The following is an 8,959-nucleotide window of genomic DNA, read 5'->3' as shown; positions in this document are numbered from 1 at the left end:
ATTTGTGGTAGCCAATAGGTTAATACAACGGTCGCAATTTCTAAAATTATCAACTATATGTTATGGATATGGGTGTCTACAGAAAATAATCAGTCAGGTAACAGAGGCGAAATCTCCACTTCTCCTTGTAAGTTGTTTGGTCACACAATATCAAGCAATTAATCTATCTATTTATCAATCATCACTCTGATATTTGATATTATTATTTGTGTCCTTGCAGTCGTTATCATTTCAAATGGAAAATTCAAATTTTTTTTTCAGAACATGATGAGTCAGAGAATCAGATCTGAACCCTCTTCTCTCCGTAAGTTTTCTGAGCAATTGACATCCAGCAAAGGATCTGTCTGTTGACCACAGCTTTTATATGGTATTATAAATGTAACCCCGGTTACGATTGTAAGTCATGTGATTAGATCTGCTGCGTGTTGTTTGAGTGTGATGACACATGTGTGGAATTTCATTGATAGCGTCTTCGCCCACAATGCATTGCAATGCTCTACTGATTTTCACGGCTGGAAGACAGTACTTTGGTGTGGACGTACGTTTAGGAATTATTATCCGTTTTACTGCCAAGAAAAAATTCCCAGACAACGTGGTTGGTCTTTTACATGACTGTGATTACAGGTATGTGTATTTGAAGGCTTTGGTATTGAAAACAATGAACTTTTAAAAGTCTCAAAGTGTGAGACACACCCCTCAAGCTGAAACGTGGAAAGACCATGTGTTTCCCAATTACCGTGGAAAAGTTTCTAAGTTGTTATTCTGTAGTTAGTGTTATTCTAGTAGTACTTTATGATAGTTGTGAAGTTTTATTTAACATGTTGAAATTTGGGTTTTCTGATTTTGAAGGAAATTTTCTGTGATTCTTAGTTCTTGTTTCACGGGATTTTTGTACAGTGTATTTGCTATCATGTTGACTTAGTCTCATCCTGAATGAGATTGTGTAAACAGAAGGAAACGCTTACATAACTGCCATTGGTCTTTTACATGACTGTGTTACAGAGGAGATCCAGTTAATGAATAACTGGTAGACTGCGTGTGTTCCTGTGTGTTCCTATTGTGTGGCCCGAGTGAAGAGCCAAGGAGTGCCTGGAATTTGTTCGAGTCAATCATCAACTCGAGTATTGCTACCAGGGTTGGAATAACAAATCCCCAGGGAGGAGCGGCTGGAAGGACTCTGTGTGTAACGTAGTTTCCTATTGGATAGACTATCATCGTCATAGCAACAGGACGGACATTGACCTACAACTTAGGAGAAGCCATTGTACAGCCATACGAACAATAGCTAAGTGAATGAACCCTAGACAACAGCCATTTTAGAAATATCTGGAACTTTATCATGGTGAATGAACTTTAGATTTTGCGCCTGGAAATTATTTTCCAGTAATACTACCATTGGTTTTAATCATTGTAGACCAGTGTTTTTATTATCTTTATTATTATTACCGTTAGTAGTAGAGATTTTAGCTGTAGTGAAATAAACCTTAATATAAACTGCAACGCAAATTGTACGATAATCATTCTTTCCTTGTTTGTTTATTGTGTGATATGAACCTTGGTCGGGTTTAATTATCTGGCTAAATTTAATTGTCAGTTTAATTACCGGTTACAAAATTTTGAACTTGACCCGGACGAGCCCCCATTTATGTAACCCAGGTAGTTAAACTGTCAGTCCACTTTAAGTAATTCTCTTATGAGTCTGTTCTCAAAGCTGCGTCCCTGGTCGCTATGGATACGGGCTGGTAGTCCATAATATACAAAGAACTTCTCCCACAGAACTTTCGCCACAGTCTTTGCTTCTTGATCTTTAGTCGGGTACGCCTGAGCATATCTAGTATAATGATCAGTTACCACTAGTACATTCTGTGTGTTACTTCTGTCCTGTTCTATGGTCAGGAAATCGATGCAGACTAATTCCATTGGGCAGCTGTAGAAGATGTTTATCATCGGAGCAGCGCGGCGTGGCAACTGTTTTCTCTGTACCACCTAATACAAGTCTGGCACTTTCTTTCCACATCTGCTCTCATTCTTGGCCAGTAGAATCTTGCTCTGAGGAGATCGAAAGTTCGGTCGACTCCCATGTGACCCATGTCATCATGCAAGGCTTCCATGGCTTGTGCCCTATACTTGGTCGGTAATACCAGCTGATTAGTCTCCCTTCCATGGTTATCTCTAGTCTTTCGGAATAATACTCTGTGCCATAGAAACAGCCTGTTTCTTTGTCTGAGCAATATCTTGACTTCATCAGGAAGTGATTTCAAGTCTACTTTCTTCTTTTCGTCTTCAATGTAGCCTATCACTTCATTCAACACCTCATCATTTCTTTGCAAGGCAAACCAATCCTTCTCTTTTGCTACCATGGAGACAGGGGTTCCAGGGGGGTTTTCACCATAGTATTGTAGCTGGTAATACGGTTTCGGCAATGCAGCTGCTGAGATGGCCACTGTGTCAGCAAGTGTGGGTGATTCAATCTTACTGTGGTGCTGGTTATTCTCAACTTCGGTGGTACAAGTGCAAGACAGAACACGATGCTGACATACATTGGCTGTAGTGGGCCTTGTGATACCATGGCTCATGGTAATGGCACCTATCACTTCTCTGGTCATAATTTCATCTGATTGTTTATCAACTCCTAGGACGCGTTCTCTCAGCCGTCTTATCTTTTCTTCCATATCTAGTGATTCTTGGTCATCTGGCATGTCTGCATTTGGTCGGCGAGACAGTGCATCAGCGTCGATGTTTGCTCTGCCACTTCTATACTGTAGTGTGAAATCATACGCCGCCAGGGCAGCTAACCACCTGTGTCCCGTAGCATCTAACTTTGCTGTGGTAAGGACATAAGTCAGCGGGTTGTTGTCAGTAACAACTTTAAACTTCGTCCCATACAGATAGTCGTGAAACTTGCTTGTGACACACCACTTCAAGGCGAGGAACTCTAACTTGTGCACTGGATATCTCTTTTCACTTTTTGTCAGTCCTCGGCTGGCAAAGGCGATTGGTTTAAGCAGGCCATCATGTTCTTGGTACAGTACTCCACCCAGGCCATCCAGACTGGCATCTGTATGCAGATAAATGGTTGGGATAGGTCTGCAAATGCTAATACTGGAGCGTTTGTCAGTAGTTCGATGATCTTATCCATGGCTTTTTGACACTCTAGCGTCCATCTATCGCCGAATGGTTCTGTAGCACTTCTGAATGGTACGCCATCATTGTCCTTGTACTTCCCTAGCCTCTTTCTCAACTTCGGAGGAATATACCCAGCAGTCAGGTCATTCATTGGCTTGACAATTTGAGCATAATTCTCAACAAAGCGTCGATAGTATCCTGTAAATCCAAGAAATGTCTTTAGCTCTTTAATATTCTTTGGGGTGGGCCAATTCTTCAAAGCTTCTATCTTGCTTGGGTCAGGGCTCACACCATTTTCATCAACTTTATGTCCGACGTAGGTGACTGTCCTACGGAAAAGCTGACATTTCTCAGGTGATAATTTCAAACCATACTCAGCTAATCGGTCCAGCGCTTTCATTAGCCTGTCTTCTGCTTCGTCAACTGATCTGCCAAATATGATCAAATCATCTAAGTATATCAATAGTTCTATCAGGTGCATATCACTCATACATTTCTCCATCAGTCTCTGAAAAGTGGCTGGTGCTCCTGTGATTCCCTGGGGCATCCGTTCAAACTGGTAGAAACCAAGGGGACATATAAAAGCTGTCTTCTCCTTGTCTTCCTCCGCCATGGGTATCTGATAATAACCTGACTTCAAATCCAGCACATGAAACCATGTACACCCGTTTAGGCAATCGAGTGCTTCCTGTATCTTAGGTACCGTGTACTGATCGGGTATTGTCCTCGTGTTTAGAGTTCGATAGTCAACGCACATACGTATCGCCCCCGATTTCTTTCTCACAAGCACAATAGGCGAAGCATATGGGCTCTTCGACTCCTTGATTATACCGGCATCTAACAATTCCTGGATGTGGCGCTTTGTATCATAAAAGTCCGCTGGTGCAATTCTCCGTGACCTCTCACGAAAAGGGGTCGGGTCACTCAGGGGAATGCGATGTTCAATGGCCGATGTGTGTCCTACATCCCAATCGTGTTGCGAAAACACATGCCGTCGTTGCTTTAACTTCTCGTTGATTCTGACCTTGTCCTCATAACTAAGCGGGGAGTCACCAAAGTCAACAATGAAGTCCGCTTCATTTTCCGTCTTGTCAGCACTGTCCTGTGCTGTCACTTTCGTTTGGTAACTGCCACACTCAGTATTCCCCTCAGAGCCCTTTTGTTCTGGTTCCGGCATAAGCTCACTGGGTTGTATGGGCCGCACCCATTCTGGTATGACTAAGTCCGCAACAACACGTCTTGGCATGATGGTTATGTTATGTCTGGTGTCATTATGCACAATGACTTTCACTCGTTGGGTACTCCCTGGTAGGAGGGTGGTGACACTGCTCTTTATTATCAATCCTCCTGGGGTGTGGTGATGGGATGGAGTTTCCACCAACACGGTAGTTTCTGGCAATCCAATTATTCCTCTTCCTATACATGTCAATGGCATTGTCTTTCCACTCGGTATAGTAACGGGTCTCCTCCCTGCTAGCCTAACAGGGTTGATCCGTCCATCATGGCCACACTTGTCAAAGGCATCTATCCTCTTGTATGCTTCAGTGAAGAGGGCTGCCATCGGTAATTTCTTCAGGTAATGCTTTCCCGCTATTTCTTTACATCTATGGGCCATATTGCGAAATATACTAGTGTTGGTACCACAAATCACTGGTACGTCTCCACTTTGGTCACGGTCTGGGTAACTAAAGCAAGTGTTTCACAAGTCTCCTCCACTCAAGCTACTTCTTTGGGGAACCGAATAGATACTGTGATATACCCATAGTACGGAACCACTTGATCACCTGCACCACGTACTACCAGTCTTCAATTGGCTTGAGGCGGCAGTGAGACAGGTGTCGGTCATAAAACGAGCGCGAAATGAGGGTGACTTGGGAACCACTGTCAAGTAAACACTGGCAACTGACTCCATCGACGAACACTTCTGTAGTCATACTATCGCCTACCAGGCCTTCGGGTAGTGGTTTGTTGGCTACGGAATGTTCGTTAACTTGTGCAATGTTGTCAATTTTGTCTTTCCTTTCTTCGTGTATATTACTGGGGCTACACTCTTTTTGGACATCCAAGGCCTCTCTACTGCGGGTGTCCCCGGTAGTTTCCCTTCGACTCAAAAAATGCTCGTGCGAACTTCTGCTTGACCAGCTGTAGGTCTGGATTATCCTTTCTGAAACATTTCTTCTCTGTATGTCCGTCCAAACCACAATTAAAGCAAAAGTTCAATTTCTTGAACATATCAGATCCCGCTGGGTTAGAACTCAATGACTCTGTTGCTGATGTCGACGTTTCTGGTGTTGGGGTGGAGGCTGGTGTCGATACTTGGGACTGGTTCTGCTCTCTCTTCCTGCGATTTTGCTGACGTGGTCGTTGCTGACTAGTTGGCGTCGACCAGGTGTTACTCGAGGCTGGCTGTGTGGGTGGCTGGTTGTCATTGCCTTTCTTCATCTGATCCATTACCTGCTGCACTACTTGCTGTATATCCGACTTATCCAATGTTTGCTTTGCCACTGGTGCCGGTGTTGCGGTTGCTTCAAAACTATCACAGACAGCGGTGTAATTCGTACTGGCACTTGGCGTTGTCCCCTTATGGCTCTGTTCTTAGCTTTCTCTTCTTGACGTGCTTCCTCCTTCCTTACCATCTGCATTAACTCGATGTAACCTGGCGGTTGGTTGAGCTTCGTGTCGAGTTGCAGCGATGACAAGTGGCTTTCATTGTACAACACTCCATCGGTGAACTGTTTCAGGCGAAGGTAATCGGCCTCATACTCTTTGACACTGCCTTGTCGTATTGCTCGTCGCAACAGAGTCTGTAATTCCTGCAAATACTGAGAATGTGACCATTCTTCTTTCTGATAACACGACTGAAATGCCTTCAAAGACTCGGCAGGGGTAAGTCTTTGTGCCATACGAACCCTAGGGCATCAAGGTAATCACGTACTGTCAAATTGGGTGCTGGGGTCAATGACCTAATAGTGTTCATAGCAGGTCCTGCTAAACTTTCAGTGATACGTTTCTTCTTTTCTGCGTCTGATACATTCCACTCTTTGATCATTTGTTCTGCTTGCTCTGCCCAACTTTCGTAGTCGTCTTCATTTACTGGTACTGGCAACCTACCGGAGAAAACCCTCAGTTTACGATACCACCCAGACTCATTAGTCCTTGGTTGCAGATTAGTCACAAGTTTCTCCATTATATCCATCCAAGCAGCATCAGGACCAGCTTGGCGTTGTGGTGGTGATCTGCTTGGGGGTCTTTCTCTCGGCTGGTAAGGCGTACTACTCCTGGGAGGGGTAGGCAATGAAACATATTCTGCTGTTTCTCTGTCCTGTACATCATCGTAGCCGTCCAATCCAGCCAATTTTGCTGGGGTCAACGGTGGTGGAGTCTTGATTGCCGTCCGCCAATTGATTGCCGTCCGCCAATCACCAAATCCTCCTTTATAGGTTCCGGTCCCTCCCTCATCCAGCGGTAAGATGCTCCATCGCTGCTGGCCATATGCAGGGAAGCCTCCTCTCTGACTTTGACCGAATGGGGAAACCTTAGCGTTTAAAAAAAACGGGGCAACAGGAGTAAACATCCCAACACTAGTGTCGGCTCCACTCTTTTCATATGCCAAGAATCAGCCCATTCCCTCTTTGTGGCTGAGTGGCAGAGCACACCTATTCCCCCTTCACATCTTAATATTTCTGTTAAGTCGGCATCTTTATATTCTCTGGTAATAAACTGCAATAAATCACTCACATCATTAATAGTTCCATGGGAAACCCAGAAAACTAATCCATGTCTAAGATCAATACCATTCTTATCATATACTTCAACTGCTTTTCTCTCAAGCTCATCCATTTTTCGTCAACAACAAAACAAAACAAACAATGCAATGCAATACTGATATCAACGGGGTTGGTCTTTTGTAATCTATACTCTTAACTGTTAAAAAACACTACTGCAACATTAACTGTACGATAAATTACTCATTCAATCCAATACCATCCCGGACAAGCCCCCAATTTTGTAACCGGGTAATTAAACTGACAATTAAATTTAGCCAGACAATTAAACCCGACCAAGGTTCATATCACACAATAAACAAACCAGGAAAGAATGATTATCGTACAATTTGCGTTGCAGTTTATATTAAGGTTTATTTCACTACAGCTAAAATCTCTACTACTAATGATAATAATAATAAAAGAATAAAAACACTGGTCTACAATGATTAAAACCAAAGCAGTATTACTGGAAAATAATTTCCAGGAGCAAAATCTAAAGTTCATCCACCATAATAAAGTTCCAGATAATTCTAAAATGGCTGTTGTCTAGGGTTCATTCACTTAGCTATTGTTCATATGGCTGTACAATGGCTTCTCCGTAAGTTGTAGGTCAATGTCCGTCCTGTTGCTATGACGATGACAGTCTATCCAATAGGAAACTACGTTACACACACAGAGTCCTTCCAGCCGCTCCTCCCTGGGGATTTGTTATTCCAACCCTGGTAGCAATACTCGAGTTGATGATTGACTCGAACAAATTCCAGGCACTCCTTGGCTCTTCACTCGGGCCACACAATAGGAACACACAGGAACACACGCAGTCTACCAGTAATTCATTAACTGGATCTCCTCTGTAATCACAGTCATGTAAAAGACCAATGGCAGTTATGTAAGCGTTTCCTTCTGTTTACACAATCTCATTCAGGATGAGACTAAGTCAACATGATAGCAAATACACTGTACAAAAATCCCATGAAACAAAGAACTAAGAATCACAGAAAATTTCCTTCAAAATCAGAAAACCCAAATTTCAACATGTTAAATAAAACTTCACTACTATCATAAAGTACTACTAGAATCAAACTAACTACAGAATAACAACTTAGAAACGTTTTCCAAGGTAATTGGGAAACACACGGTCTTTCCACGTTTCAGCTTGAGGGGTGTGTCTCACACTTTGAGACTTTTAAAAGTTCATTGTTTTCAATACCAAAGCCTTCAAATACACATACCTGTAATCACAGTCATGTAAAAGACCAACCACGTTGTCTGGGAATTTTTTCTTGGCAGTAAAACGGATAATAATTCCTAAACCTACGTCCACACCAAAGTACTGTCTTCCAGCCGTAAAAATCAGTAGAACATTGCAATGCATTGTGGGCGAAGACGCTATCAATGAAATTCCACACATATGTCATCACACTCAAACAACACGCAGCAGATCTAATCACATGGACTTACAATCGTAACCGGGTTACATAATATTATTGGTTGCTTTACACTTTTACCTTTCTAAAAAGGAATGTTCCGAAGTTCACTTTAACCACAGCAAGGATGGCGATACCAATACCTAGATAAGTAGTTTACAAAACAATTGTCATCACCGTCCATATATTATTACAGCAAATGAACGGAGGAACTCTTGCTTAGTGTATGTCACCCCACAAGGATCATCGGGATATGCAAATGAAGGGTATTTTTGACGTTATTTGAGGAAAGAATTGCCGATTTTCGTAGCACATACCATAATTGCCATACAATTCTTTTTGGGGGATTTGAATGCTCGTACAGGCCATTCACGATGGTGTAAACCTATTGACGACTTAGTTTATATGGAAGATGCTCAAGTTATATTTTGTGGAATTTTTGACACCGAGACAAACAAATATGGGTAAAATTTCATACATTTGTATTAAACACTTTCCCTCAGCATTGTAAATGGTCAAACAAGCGATGATAGTAATGGATATTATATACATTTCTCAGTGGTATTGGTAGAAGCACTATCGATTATGTGCTAGTCAGGAGAGAATTACTATCAAGCATTTTGTATTTTAGAGTTGGTA

The 8,959-nt window shown here is 42.4% G+C and overlaps 2 long non-coding RNA genes across 2 annotated transcripts; one reads left to right on the top strand and one right to left on the bottom strand.

Moving 5' to 3' along the window:
• The first annotated feature begins 378 nt into the window (after window positions 1–378).
• LOC139124689 (uncharacterized) lies at window positions 379–1,500 on the top strand. Its single transcript, XR_011550007.1, has 2 exons — window positions 379–624; window positions 1,003–1,500. It is a non-coding gene; the product is annotated as an uncharacterized lncRNA (long non-coding RNA).
• Window positions 1,501–7,245: 5,745 nt separating this feature from the next.
• Window positions 7,246–8,250, bottom strand: LOC139129452 (uncharacterized). Its single transcript, XR_011551583.1, has 2 exons — window positions 8,126–8,250; window positions 7,246–7,744 (listed from the first exon to the last, which is right to left on the bottom strand). It is a non-coding gene; the product is annotated as an uncharacterized lncRNA (long non-coding RNA).
• Window positions 8,251–8,959: the final 709 nt, after the last annotated feature.

This window comes from Ptychodera flava, chromosome 3 (assembly GCF_041260155.1).
Source record: "Ptychodera flava strain L36383 chromosome 3, AS_Pfla_20210202, whole genome shotgun sequence".
Taxonomy (NCBI): Eukaryota; Metazoa; Hemichordata; class Enteropneusta; family Ptychoderidae; genus Ptychodera; species Ptychodera flava.
Note: the sequence above shows the minus strand (reverse complement) of the source record. Positions and strands in the feature narration are given on the sequence as shown.